Below are 15154 nucleotides of genomic sequence, written 5' to 3' on the forward strand. Positions count from 1 at the left end.
CTAGTTAATCTTTGAGTTGAGGTCATCTTGGAATAACCCTGGCATGAATGCCATGATGTTCCTTAAGGTCTCCCTTTGGAAGTGGAGAACTTATTTTTCAGTTGCAAGGAAGCTGCAGAAGACAGCTTTCAGGTATCTCCTCCAAAGTCATATCTTCTCCCAGAACAGCCTCTATCCAGCGACTGATCACTATAGGAGTGTAAAACAAGGGCCCATCACCCCCAGGTAAATGATCCATCACTTTAGAACCTGAGATCTCCAAGGGCAGAGACCTCTGTTGGAACTTCATTGTAGTTCAGTTTCTCTTTCTGTGCAATCCTGCTTTTTCTTCATCATTCTGCAGACATGGATCCCAAAAGCTATCCCAAGGTTTTCTAGGGGCAAGGATCAAAAGACCAATCCTTGCTTTAAAATTATCTGACAATCCTCCATCTGGTAGTTTGAGTTTGGTAATTATACTTTCGAGGCTGTAGGTTCTGGAGTCACTTTCTGGGTTCAAATCCTGGTTCTCTCATTTATGCACAATAGGACCTTATGTAGATAAATTAATCTCACAGTTAATTTACTAATCTGTAAAATTGATAGAATATTTACACCAGCATGAGTGTACCTCAGATAAATTCCAACTGTGAATCAGCCAACTTGGAGGTGAAGTTTAGTGTGTAGGATATTTATGAGGGAGAAAAATGAAATCCAGGATTGCTAAACTGTGTGAGAGGTAAAGAGAAAATGATTCAAAGAATGGCAAGCTAAAGACTAAGGAGTGCGACTGGATTCCATCTTCCAAAATATTCCAACATTTCCTTGCAACCTTTGAGCATGGAGGAAATGCAGCAAAGACATGGTCACAGTAAAAGTCTGGGGGATGGATAGTAAAGTTAACAGACTATATTTATAGAAAGTGGGTTGTCATTCTTTATTACATTCCATCCACTTCCAAAAATAAGTGGCAAATGAAATGGAATATACCATATGGCAAAGATAATATTTTCTAAAGGAAAAAATTACTGGAATCAAAAAGTATAGATAGACATGTCAGGTACCTGGAGTGGAAAGTTCATCTTATCTCAAATGACTAACAAAGTCAACTGTTTGTCTGGGACAAAACCACCTGGGACTCAACCTATGAAAGAGTGTATCGGAGATGTTATATCTTTAATGTATTACTAAATATCCATAGCATAAATATTGTTTGACTGTATGTTTACATTTACCTTTTAGTAAAACTGATGGCATAATATTGCCTTTATTCTCTAAAGGTATTTTTACATAAATCTTAGGAAATATCCATTTACTTTGCTTAGGTTTACACTGCTAACTTAATTAAAGGATAATATTTAGAGATTACAGAGCAGTTATTCTCAACTCTGGCTGTACATTAGAATTAGAGTAAACTTTGAAGATTCTCATGCACATACCACATCCTGGATCAATTATGCTGAGATCTCTGTTGAGAGCCCAGGTGATTTTCAAGTTCCTCAGATGATTCCAATGTGTAGGAAAGATAAAAAATCAGTGATAGAAAAGACTGAAGAATTACTCTTTCCATTAACCTGTCCTTTTGGCATATCATTATTTCTCAAGTGAACTTTTGATGCTGGGTTGCAACCATATAACATACCAATAACTATCTGAAGTGCTACTCTTAGACAAATTGATTAAATAATGAAGTCATTAAAGTAAACTGAGGAGTGACTAATACCAATATGGTAGGGGGTAAATTAGTGGGGAATTGAGTTATTATTTCTTGGCTGATGAAGAAATAAAACAAGTGCTTGTACTTTGCAGTGTTCAAAGCCTGTGACCAAGTAACTTGCTTCAGGAGTTTGCCTCAGAACTGCAGGTTGTTGAACAGTGAACAAAAATTTCATGATATCTGAAAACACTGGGTCAATTCAAAAGATGCTTTGGGCTCCAATGTTGCAATTCCCCAAATGATTGTAGACATGGTTGAAGTTCCCAGGAATTAATATGAAATGTGACTTCATGAATCAAAATGTGTTTGTAAATAATAGTTTCATTCTTCACCAGTCTAAGGCGGTGGCCTTATATCTTAAGATCTAAGGCCCTAATGGAATTGTGAATCTTTCAAAGAGATTTCATTCTTTTCCTGTTTGAAAAGAGAGCTCTGAAGGGCTTATAGCTCTGCCTCTTTACTGCCAAGCCTTTCTGTGTCACTTTATGTCCCAGGGTTCACTTTGGCTATAGGCCATTACTCTTTTCACCCCCATTTTATTTGGGGTGATGCAGCTGAGAAGTTCAGCTGAGAAACAGATTGAAGTTTTGGCCTTTTGGCCTGTTCTTACCCCTGAGACTCTGAGAAGCCTGCCAAACTTCTCCAAACCCATTTTCTGTTGTTTTATGTAGGGCTAATAATCTATCATTAAAGTATTTAATATGATGCTACATGTGCAAGAAATTATATGTGAGAGAATTTGATAAAAATTTAGAAAATATTGTTCAGGAAAAAAGAATGATAGCACCAAATAGGATAACTAGAGATTTTAAAGTCTGTGCCCTACCCAAATTTAAACAGTGTATAGTAAAATATATACAAGAGAAGGCCCTAAACAGACTCACTGGCTTTTAGAGAAGGGAATGATTATTTTCCAGCGTTGCTCTGTGCAATGCAGAAGTCACTGTCCATGAGAAATGTGACTTGTCTGAAATTATGATGTGCTACAGATAATCACACATGGAATTTTGCAGACCTAGAATTTAAATAAGAATGTAAAGTATCTCACTAATAATTCTATGCTGATTATATGATCATATTTGGTTCATATTAGGGTAAATGAAACATTATTTTAGTCATGTTTATCTGGTTCATGTTTGTTGTTAAAGACATGGTTAGTAGAAAATTTTGTATTTGTGAATGACATTGTACTTGTACTGGAGAGCCTAGCTCTGGTGCTTCCTTTCAGACTAACACAATCGAATGAGAAGAAACACTGAATCTCATGCTGATTTCTTTTCCTGGAAACTACTGTATCTTTGCATTTTTATACATTTGTCCTATTGACATGTTGTTAGATACATTCTGTTTTTTTTTTTTTTTAATTTGTTCTAATTAGTTATACATTACAGTAGAATGCATTTTGGCACATCACACAAAAATGGAGTATAACTTCTCATTCTTCTGGTTGTACATGATGTAGAGTTACACGGATCATGTAATCACGTATGCACATAGGGTCATAATGTCTGATTTATTCTACTATCATTCCTACCCCTGTGTCCCTTCCCCTTCCTTCACTCCCTTCTGTCTAATCCAAAGTACCTCTATCCCACACCCCACTATGAATTAGTATCTGCATATCAGAGAAAACATTTGGCCTTTAATTCTTTGGTTAGATCCCATTCTTAAAGCCCTTCCATCTTATATCTGTGTTTCTGTATAACTTGAGAAATTGAGCATCCTTGAATAAACACAATTATGACTCTTTCCACAAACAAAACTCCTCTTTATTGTGAACAATATCATTGCTGCTTTTTTACAAGGAAGATTGTTTTATTCTCCAATGTTTTTTCCTCTTTTACTGAAGATACTTTTTAAAGGCCCTCAATCACTCTCTGGGTCACTTGAAATATTACCCGTCATTCTGAGAGCTTTGGGCTATACTGTATCAGTCTGACCTCTTGAGGGTTGGTTATTAGAGTAGTTAAACTCAGTCATGTGGATGCTCCATGCCTATGTGTATGATCTTCAGTAAAATTCCTGGACACCAAGGTGTGGGTGAACCTTTCTGGTTGGCAATACTTTGCATACCTTACTACATATCATTGTTGGGAGAGTGAAGTGCTGTTCACATGAATCCACCAGAAGAGGACCATTGCTTGTGCCTGGTTTTTTCCAAACTCTGTCCTATGTGTGTTTTTCCTTTGCTGATTTTTTAAAGAATTATATATATTTTTTATTTTTTATAATTATACATGACAGTAGAATGTATTTTGGAACACCATACATAAATGAAGTATAACTTCTCATTCATCTCATCTAATTGTACTTGATGTAGAATCACAACAGTTTAGTAGTCATATATACACATAAGGTAATAATTTCTGATTCATTCTACTATCCTTACTATCCCCCATACCACCTCCCCTCTCTTTACTCCCCTCTGTCTAATACAAACTACCTCTAGTCTTCCCTAACCATCACCACTTATTGTTAATTACCACCTGCATATCAGATAAAACATTTGGCCTTTGGTTTTTGGGATTGGCTTAATTTGCTTAGCATGGTATTCTCCAGCTCCATCAATTTACCTGCAAATGCCATCATTTCATTCTTCTTTAAGGCTGAGTAATATTCTATTGTGTATACATACCACATTTTCTTTATCTAGTCATCTGTTGAAGGGCACCTAGGGTGGTTCCATAATTTAGCTATTGTGAGTTGAGGCCCTATAAACACTGATGTCGCTGTGTTACTATAGTATGCTGATATTAAGTTCTTTGGGTATAAGTAGAGAAGTGAGATAGCTGTGTCAAATGGTGGTTCCATTTCAAGTTTACATATTGGTTCCACCAATTTGCAGTTCCACCAGTAATGTAAGGGTATACCTTTCCCCCTACATCCTTGTCAACATTAATTGTTGCTTGTTTTCTTGATAATTGCCATTCTGACTGGAGTGAGATGAAATCTTAGAGTAGTTTTGATTTGCATTTCTCTAATTGCTAGAAGTGTTGAACATTATATTTGTTGATTGATTTTATTTCTTCTTCTCTGAAGTGTCCATTCAGTTCCTTAGCCCATTTATTGATTGGGCTATTTGTATTCTTGGTGTTGAGATTTTTGAGTTCTGGAGATTAATGCTCTATCTGAAGTCATGTGGTAAAGATTTTCTTCCATTTCTGTAGGCTATCTCTTTGCATTATTGATTGTTTCTTTTGCTGAGATGAAGCTTTCTAGTTTGAATTCATCCCATTTATTGATTCCTGGTTTTACTTCTTGTGCTTTAGGAGTCCCTAAGCCAACATGGTGAAGATTTGGGCTGACTTTTTCTTCTTTTCGGTGCAGGGTCTTTATTCTAGTGCCTAAGTCTTTGATCCATTTTGAGTTGAGTTTTGTGCATGATGAGAAATAGGGGTTTAATTTCATTTTGTTACATATGAATTTCCAGTTTTCCCAGAACCATTTGAAGAGGATATCTTTTATCCAATGAATGTTTTTGGCACCTTTGTCTAGTATGAGATCACTGTATTTATGTGGGTTTGTCTCTGTGTCTTCCTCTGTTGATTTTAATATGAGTTATTTCACCTGAATAAACCAAAACATGGGCATAAAAGCTTTTTTGAGTTCTGTGTGTAATAGTAAATTGACAGACTTGAGGGTAGTCTTGGGGAACATAAGCCCCATCTGGGTTCACTCTCCATTATCTATCCATATTTTTGGTAAAGAAAGGGGAAAGCAGAGACTGGAGTATGGGATGGGATTCAACCCTAAACTATGTGATATGTTTCTTATAAACAAATGTCTTCCAGAACCAAAACTGTAAGCATAAAAAACTTATTCACCACAAATGTATGACAGAACCACATTCCCACTGGGTTCTCTCAGATCTCAAGCCTTAGTTCTGGCATAACATGACAAAGATGTAGACACATCCACAGAGCAATGACACTAGTTGCAGAGACTGTGAATTCTTGAACTGCATTGGAGCCCTCTGTGAAGTTTCTGGGCATGGCTGCATCTTTGTGACTAGCAACTCTCTTTGATAGACTGATTATGTTTATCCTGCACACAGGGATGTGATATTCCAGGAGTGGCTCTCAACTGATGAGGAGATACATGTGCCTCTAATTGGGGCAGTTATAAGGCCTGCTCCACAGAGCCTTCCATGAGATCCCCAGTGAAACTGAGTCCTGGTTGCTCCCATCAGTGTCCCACTCTGCAATATGCCCTTTACGGGCCTTCTTCCTTACCCATCTCTCTTCCCCTTCCTTCACTGTATGATCTTCCACTCCCTCACAACCTCCTTGAACTCAAATCTTAAATTCAACTTCTGATTTTTGGTGGGAAGTCAAATTTAGAAAAGAGATAGGATCACATCTGAATAGCTATATACAAAGAGAAACAACAGAGGATTTGAAGGACAGTGGTACTGCAGTTATGTCATTTATTCTGTATACTTGTGTTTGACCTTCATAACATATGTGTGGTTCATTGGCCCAGAATTGACTTAAGTTGATTCACTATATTTAATTCTAGCATGACATAGTACTTGCTGCAAGTTGCTATGTATGGTTCTGTATTAGAATATGTCCTTTTTGCTTTAGTTTACCTGGCTAATTCTTCTTGTTTTCCACACTTAATATCATTAAAGTATGTGCCTAAATGAACTAGCCATTTGTGAGGCTGAAAGCTGATATTTACTTAACCAAAATTAGACTTCCTAATACCTGCTAAAGGGAAAACCCATTGAGGGAAGAAAAACATAGAGGATAATGCTCATATTATTTTTCAGACAATAAACAAAATTGTGTAATCCTATTAACATTAGCGTACATTTCACAGCCCATCTGGCAAACAATAAAGGTTGTGACTCTGTGTATTTACAATGCTAGGGCATTGTAGTAAGCAAAATGGTAAAGCCTATAGCTGTGTCAGTGGGTCAAAAAGCGGTCATGGCACATTGCTCAGACACCATAGATTACCCAAATAGACTTTTTTGGGGAAAAGCTGTGTGTTGGGAGACATGTTTTTCAAAGTTAAGCAGGTCTGAAGGAGCAGTGATGTGAGCCGCTGGGGTGGACGATGGGGGAATATTACCTGGTTTTAATGATTCATGGTCATGTTAAGCTGTGACAAAACTCCAGTGCCTTGTGGAAAGCAAATTATTATAATAAAATCATCTTTTATGAGACAGAGAAAATACAGTGTCTGCTTTCAGTTACAGAATTCTTTTCCCAAATTTCTGAAGAGTTCACTCAAATTTTGTAAGTTTGCCTGATATTTCTAACCTGAAAGAATGGCAGATTTTTCCCAAAAACTCATACTTAGTAATAATAATTTATCAGTAAACTTATGAATAATTTAAAATAGAAATATCTTAAATAATGTGAGGTATTAGGAATCTGTTGAGCTGAGGTCCATGTACACTTTTCATGCTTCTGGTACTTCTTTGATTTATTGCTAGTCTCTCTGCTTATTTCTTTCTGAATGAACTATGAAATTCAAATGAGGATTGACTGTAAAATAAGATGTCATATCTCTCAGGAATATATGTGTTATATGATATGTCCTGGCTTTAAATTTTGTCTCAAATAAACCTGGAAAGCAGATGCCACCTTCATTAAATGTTTCTTTAGAGCGAGTGTTTATCCAAATGTCTGTAATTATTGTTCTAGGTATTATATGCTGTTGAAAGCTAAAATTTATGAGCATGCTGACATTAACATTTCATCACTCACAAGCTTTGTAAATATACAGTATGTGCCATTGTCATGCTGAACTATTTTTAATGATTCCATACCTGCATCTTACTTACCTTGTACTCAAGTTTGAAGACAATCTCACTTGTCATATTTATTTCTCTGACAATAATGAAGAAATCTGCCTATTTGAAAGGAACTTTGAAACTCCTTATCATGAATGACTGAATTATTATGTTCATTGTATGTTAACAGTTAGTGCAAAATCGAGTGTGAAATTGGTAACGAGTCAAATCCCTGAGCTCTGCCTTTCTCTGGAAGTATCACAGATGCAATGTGTATCTCTAAATGAACATGCATTTTCAGGAGGATCAACAAATAGCAAGTCCTGCATCTTGCGAAAATGTCAGAGCCTGACACTCTCTTTCCCCATGCCAATCCCTCAATGTTGTCTCATTCCAGAAAACCTGTGGTAAAAATGTAGAAACCATTGTCCTGATAGAAGAAAGTCCTGCGGTACCTTACAAATACACACGTATCTGAGTAAATCTAACACTAGGAAGAGGAATTGGTAGGGTATCAGAGAAGGTGAGGCCTTCTCAACACACTACAGATGACATCACTCTTTATTGCAAAATTTGAACAACTATAAGGGGGAAGTAGAATTGTTTACAGCTTTAAAGTTCTATTTTAAGGACATGACCAGTCCATGGCAAAACTATATGAAATGCACAGATGAAAGGAGGCCAAACCCAAGACAACACCAGAAGAGAAATACTGTGGTGCATCAGATGAAGCACTGCTTTGTTATCACTCTGGAAAAATTTTTGTTAGTTTCTTAGTAATGAAGACATTTCTGTGACTAGATATTTTAATTCAGTAGAATGCATAATGGTTTATGTCTAAGGTTCTAATCAGCAGATGATTCTTCTCTACATAAGCAATGGGACACCTAATCTCTTTCCACCTATGCCTCTGCCATTCACATAGAACAGTTGATGGAAATGGCCAAAAGATCATGGAGGAGGCATACCTGCTTCTAACAGCCTTGGCTTGAGAATGCCAGTTGTCACTGCTACTTACTTCCCACAGAGAGAATTTATCACATAGCCAAGTGTAGATGCAAGAACTGTGATCAACATGACCTGTGGCTAAACAGTTACTTCTTAGTTACAATCTCATTCTCTCCAAAAGGGGAAAAGATTGTAGTGGGCAACAGGTAGCCTTTACTGCAAGAGGAGTTGGAAATACCAGAATTTCATGTACAGTGCCTGTAGCATCTACTATCTGACATCAAAAGAGCAAGGAAGAAATGTTGCCAATAGATCTTTGCCTGTTGAAGTCCCATTCATCTTTGAAGGCTGCTTTAAATAATATGTTCTTCAAGGAAGCTCATCAAGTACATCTCCTATTGCCCATTATAGGATAATGAATGCCACAGATGCTAACAGAGGACATAGGTGCTACTAATTCCCATTTTTGTTTGCCTTTAACAGGCTGGCTGACCCATCTCCCAGCAGCTATGACTGTTTCATGAACAGCTGCCAAGGGCTCAGAATTGCTTTCTTCTCTTGAAAACCTTCCAAATAGAAGACACTTTTCCTTGGAAATTAATAGACCTCCCCCTCACACAAGATGGAGGCAACCAATAGCCAGTGATTGACTGACACTGAATAAATGAGGCCAGTCCCAAGGTAGGATCCACTCTGGTGCAGTTCACACTCCAAACCCCCACCGTAACAGGCTGCGGCTAAATTTCAGCTCACCTCCTTCCCTTGACTCTTCCTGCCCTGCTCACCCCCCATCTTTTGAGAGCATCTTCCCCACTCCCTTACCCTTCCCCCAGCAATAAGCCACATGCACTTGAATCCCCATTTAGATTCTGTTTTCAGGGGGCTAGGACCACAGTCACCTTAGCTTCTAAAATTGTGAGACTATGTGCTCTTCTTGTATTCCCCCCTACTGCATTTCATTTTTTAGAGGTGAGTCAAACCTTAAGACAAAAGTATTATAGCCAGGCGTGGTAGTGCTTGCCTATATAATCACAGCGGCTTGGGAGGTTGAAGGAGAAGGATCTCAAGTACAAAGCCAGACTCAGCAAAAGTTAGGTGCTAAGCAACCCAGTGAGACCCTCTTTCTAAATAATACATAATAGGGCTGGGGATGTGGCTTAGTGGTTGAGTGCCCCTGAGTTCAATCCCTGGTACCGAAAAAAATTGTCATAAGTATAATTTGACTAGAAAACTAAATTCCAGAATTAATTTCCCATCAGTGAATGTCCCCCTCAATTTCCCAAATCCTGCACATTTCAGGAACTTACACTAATAACTGAGTCTAGATACTAACCATGGCATATACCATAATGCTTTTTGTGATTCTCCATCGTCAGAGGGTTTTGGTGAGTCTCTATATACACTAAGCAGGAAAGTGGACACACATTTCCCTTTTCCCATAAGGGAAGCCTCACTGAACCCAAAATAAAAATGAACCATGATAGCTTATTCTATAAAATGTGTCCATTATGGTTTGGATCTTAAATGTGAATAAAGGCCCATATGCTAAAGACCTGGGGACCAACCTGTGATGCTCTTGGGAGGTGGTAGAAATTTTAGGAGGTGGAGCCTGTGGAAGAAACATATGTCATTGGGAGCATGCCCTTGAAGGTGATATTGGGATCCAGTCCTTTCTTCTTTCTGTTTCCCAGCCACCATGAAGTGAGTAGTTTTTCTCTGCTACTTGCTTCCTGCCATGATATGTCATCTTGCCACAAGCCCCTCCAAAAAACGAGTCAACCAACCATGAACCCATACTCAATACTCTGAATCTGTGAACCAAAATAAACTTTTTCTACTGTTAAGTTGATTTTCTCAAGTGTTTTGTCCCTGCAACAGAAAGGTGACTTAATACAGTTTCACTAGATGAACTGAGGATAAATTAAAATATAAATTGATGCAGTGCTATGTGCTGGGACATAACAAAGCATTCATAAATGTTTGTTCTTGTTCCCCTTTACTTTCATTATAAAATATTCCCACTAAGATTTTGTTATCTTTTTGTAGTCTCAGATGAGATAAGAAGTGGCAGCCTTTTTGGTGGAATAAGATTTAAAATATCAGTGTCAGCCTCAAATCATGAGTACGATAGCAACAATGTGGAATGCCATTGATTTGGTTTGAATGACCCCCAAATTTGTTACAGGAGTCCCCGGTATGCAGTAAATGAGGGGACTCCCACTTGGCTTTATTAATGTTCATGCTTGGCTTATGACAGGCAGAACATTTTATGTTCTGCAAAGAATTAAGGCCTCATTAATATGTTTAATAAGAACCAGACATGACATCACTAGAGTGTACCCGTTAATTCCTGTGGATATTGCCTGTATGGAAGTGTTTCTTTAGGTGAAGCATTTAAAAATGCATTTTAGAACTTGCCTGATGGTGAATAATAATGAGTCTTTTGCCTTATTGGGAGCAATATTCTCATAATTTTCTAGATTAATGAGACAGATGCTTAAGTTCTCTTATAGACTTTCAGATGTGCACCTAATCTCTCCATTAGCAGGTAAGTGGATTTCTTTCTCCAAATCAAATTATACTAATTTTTGCCTTTCTTTGCCTAAGCTATTTCTTCTACTTGAAATAACCTGACTCCTCCATTTTTCTAATTCACATAATTTTCTGTTTTTCAAGCTCAACCTTCACTATGAAAAGTTTCAAAAAATTGTAGGCTACAATTACCTGGTTATTTTTTGATTACCTAAAGTATGTCTTGTTTTTACAGTTCATTCTTAGATTATGTTCAAATTATTACTTAATTTCTGTCTTTCATGAGTTGACGTTTGTCAGTCAAACCCTTTCTCTGACTATGTACTGCATGGAGACATAGATCATGACTCATGTAGCTCAGTGGAGCCCTCATTAAGCCTAACACACAGCTGAGCAGACAGTGGGTGGGCAGGATGTGTTTGAATGTGTGAACAAATGCACATCTCAGATTCCATGGCACCATTATTACTGGGTCTCTGAGATGAAAGGGGATCAGGAATGTCCTATGCTTCTTCATCTCACTTCCTTGACTCAGTGTGACCCAAGGGTGTTGTACAATCAATTGTGGAAAGGAATTAACTCCCTTGCCCCCTCTCCTAAAGCCCAGAGACAGCTTTAGACAAAATGAGCAAGAGACTGTCTATGAGCAGGTCAGAAGAAAGGGTTATTCCTGCCTTAGGAAAGGTCTGTGGAATCTACCCCTCAACAAGGAGCAGGACCCAATTAAGTGCCAGTCAAAGCACAGAAAATCTAAGAGTAGGAAGAATATGCACATACATAGTTGTGTATTGTGACATATTAAGTGTTACATATTAATTACATGTTACATATTAAATGTTTTTTCTGTGGTTATTTCCTAAAGAAGCAACTATAAAGTAAATACATACACATAGTTTGAACTGGCCTAATCCTAAGGTGGTCAGTATATATTTATGTCACTGTAGACTTTTGACAGATATCTGGGTTTACAGAAAAATAACACAGAATTTCTTCCAGTTTCACCTTTCATTTATTCATTATCTTTCTCTAACTATACCAAAATTTGTAAAACTATAGAGAATATGCAAGATGATATATCCTTTGCTATCAATTATAAAGATGTCAGCCCTGTGATAGAGGGAAGAAACCTCTAGTCTGTCTCACTTTATGGGACTTTTGAGTGAGGTAGAGAAGCAACTTTGACAATCCCAAGCTGTATCTTAAAAGAGAATTGAAGAAAGCAGCATATCAACCTTAAAACTCATTATCATTGATTTCATACACAACAGACAAAATATGGGTGTCCAGGGTGGTAGTATTTGTTTTTAGTTTTTTTTTTTTTTTTTCACAAGAGAAAATAAGGAGCATTTCTCATAAGCAACAAATGATATTATAGGAGAATATGGTAATATACTCAAAGTGTTAATGAAAATTAACTGTTCGCCTTGGATTTTGCTGGACTGCCATTCTCACTAAGGTGAAGATGAAACGGAGACTAACATTCATCAAGTCCCCCACCCTTGCTGAACAAACTGAAAGGATGCATAAGAAAGACTAAAAGGGTGGTAAGAGAGAAAAGGTTTCATAGGGATTTAGTAGGATGCAAGAAATAAGCACAAGAATTGGTGAAAATCTTGGTAAATTCATTATAATTAACATTAATGATGTATTAATAACATTTCATTTGTTCTTAAAACCAAGGGGAACAAAATATTATGCAATACGCCTATGGAAGACAAAAGACAGATATTAGAAGTCACACAAGAGTTAATTATTCTCTAATACTCATGGTCAGCATCAAGAAGAATTATGACATATCCAGATAGAAATACTTCTTTTTATCTTATTAGAAGTACAGAGAGGCAGATACCCTGGCGCCCGATGCTGCTCGCAAGGGCTGGTGCCCCTCCTGTAGGTCTACAGCCGCTGAGCCCACGCTGGCCCGACTGGGCGCTCGCGCTCTGAGGCTGGTCTGGGAACTGGCTCATGGTCTTTGTATCTTCTCTCCCGCACCTCTCTCTTTCCCTGCCACCTCAGACCACCGTGATGCTTCTACTCCCGGTTGCCGCCGCGAACTTGCTCAGCCCGGGGCTCACCACTCACCGCAGTGGCTGCCCATCTTCTACGCTGGCCTGAAGGAGGAAGAGGAGGAAGCGAGGCATGTCCCCTGGCCCATGCCGCAGCCACGGGCGCTTACCCGCCACGGCACCCGCGCCACCGCCCTCGCCCAAGAGACCTACATGGACCGACACGGAATTGAGAGCAGCACCTTCGTGCACCTCCGCCGCCCCCGCCTCCGCCGCCGCTGCCTCTGGCACTGAGCAGCACCGCTGACCCCGGCTCTGCCCGCCACCGCTGGCTCTGTTGCTACTGCTGCTGCTTGGCCTCGGCTCCATGCAGGTGACTGCCAACAGCCGGCCCAGTGTCCAATCCAGAAATGTACCATGGACTTTGTGTCCTTGACTTCGCACCTGAACTCTGCCATTGACGTCTTTGGCTGAGTTTTGCAAGACGCTGCGTGCCTATGCTGTCTGCACCCAGAGAACTTCAAAAGCCTGCGGTGGCAACCTGGTATACCATTCTGCTGTGTTAGATATCAGTGACCTCATGAGCCAGAGGAACTGTTCTAAGGATGAACCCACATCTTCTACCAACCCTGAAGTGACCCCTGACCCTTGTAATTATCAGAGCCACGGAGGCGCCAGAGAACATAGGAGAGGGGACCAGAACCCTCTCAAGTACCCTTTTTGTGGCTTGTTTGGAGAGCCTCATCTTAGAACTTTCAAGGATCACTTCCAAATGTGCAAAGTAGAAGGGGCTTGGCCACTCATAGATAATAATTACCTTTCAGTTCAAGTGACGAATGTGCCGTGGTACCTGGATTCAGTGCCACAGCTACAAATAAGATCACACTCATCTTCAAAGCTCTCCGTGAGTGTACACATCAGAAAGTAGACCAATCTGTGACAGATGACCTGCCAGCTGCCTTTGTGGATGGCACCACCAGTGGTGGGGATGGAGAAGCCAAAAGCCTGTATGTGGTGGAAAGGGAGAGTGGCTGTTACATGGAGATGCATGCCTGCCACATGGGCACCACGGTGTTTGTGCAACAGCTGGGTCGCTGCCTAACCCTGCCATCTGAATGCCCGAGGACCTGGCTTGTCCTTTGAGGAAAGCCAGGACCTGTAGCTATGTGTGAATGGCTGCCCCCTAAGTGAACACATCAATGATGGGCAGGGACAGGTGTCTGCCATTCTGGGCCACAACCTGCCTCGCACCTCCTTCATGCAGTCCTGGCTTGGCTACACACTGGAGACTGCCAACACTCAATACCATGAGAAGATGCCAGTGAAGGACATCTATTTCCAGTCTTGTGTCTTTGATCTGCTCACCACTGGTGATGCCAAATTTACCACCGCAGCCCACAGTGCCTTAGAAGATGTGGAGGCACTGCACCCCAGGAAGGAATGCTGGCACATCTTTCCCAGCAGTGGCACTGGGACTCCCCTGTGGAGGAGCGATTTGTCTGTCAGTCTAGGACTCATGTGCTTGATCCTTATTGTGTTTTTGTAGGGGTTATCTTTTGTTTTGTTTTTATTTTTTGTCTATAACAACAATTTAAAATATATATTTTCATAATATATTGAGTAAAAGAGTATATATGTATATACCAGGTATATGACAGGATGTTTGTCTTGGGACACCACGAGATTGTACATACTCTGTTTGGTTGTTTTCACATATGTTGGATGCAGTGTTCTTTGATTGTATCAATTTTGTTTTGCAGTTTTGTGAAATGTTGTATAATTGTCCCTGCCCAGGAGCCTGTTAGAAGCACTTTTTTTCATATATTAAATATTTATGTTTATACCTGGTTAATATTTATAGTACATATACACAGACAACGTGCCCAGTGGTCCCTTCAAAGGTGACCAGTTGTCTGTAGCTATTCTCAGCTGTTCCCCCTGCCCTTTCCCATTGCTACTGATTTGCCACAGCATGCAGTTTTCATTGGCCACCTCCTGATGGAGCTGCCCCCTTTCCTTTGGAGTGTGACCCCACCCATTCTTCTGCCCTCACTTAGGTGGAAAGGGCAGTTGACTCCTCCCTTATAGGTGCTGTTTACTCTTGTAAATGCTGATCTTAATAAGAAGCCCTTTCTCTAACACTTTTCACTTTTTTTTTTTTGAAGGCGGAGAGTGTTACTGAAATTCTTATTTTCTTATTCTAATTTTCAGCACATGTATTATTAG

The 15154-nt window shown here is 39.4% G+C and overlaps 1 pseudogene across 1 annotated transcript; it reads left to right on the plus strand.

Annotated features, from left to right (window-relative positions):
• Positions 1-10086: 10086 nt before the first annotated feature.
• LOC306652418 (repulsive guidance molecule B-like) lies at positions 10087-14729 on the plus strand (annotated as a pseudogene). Its single transcript has 2 exons — positions 10087-10091; positions 13040-14729. The product of its transcript is annotated as a repulsive guidance molecule B-like (transcript).
• The last annotated feature ends 425 nt before the right edge of the window (positions 14730-15154 follow it).

Source organism: Sciurus vulgaris (genome assembly GCF_902686455.1).
Source record: "Sciurus vulgaris genome assembly, contig: HiC_scaffold_188_arrow_ctg1, whole genome shotgun sequence".
Taxonomy (NCBI): Eukaryota; Metazoa; Chordata; class Mammalia; order Rodentia; family Sciuridae; genus Sciurus; species Sciurus vulgaris.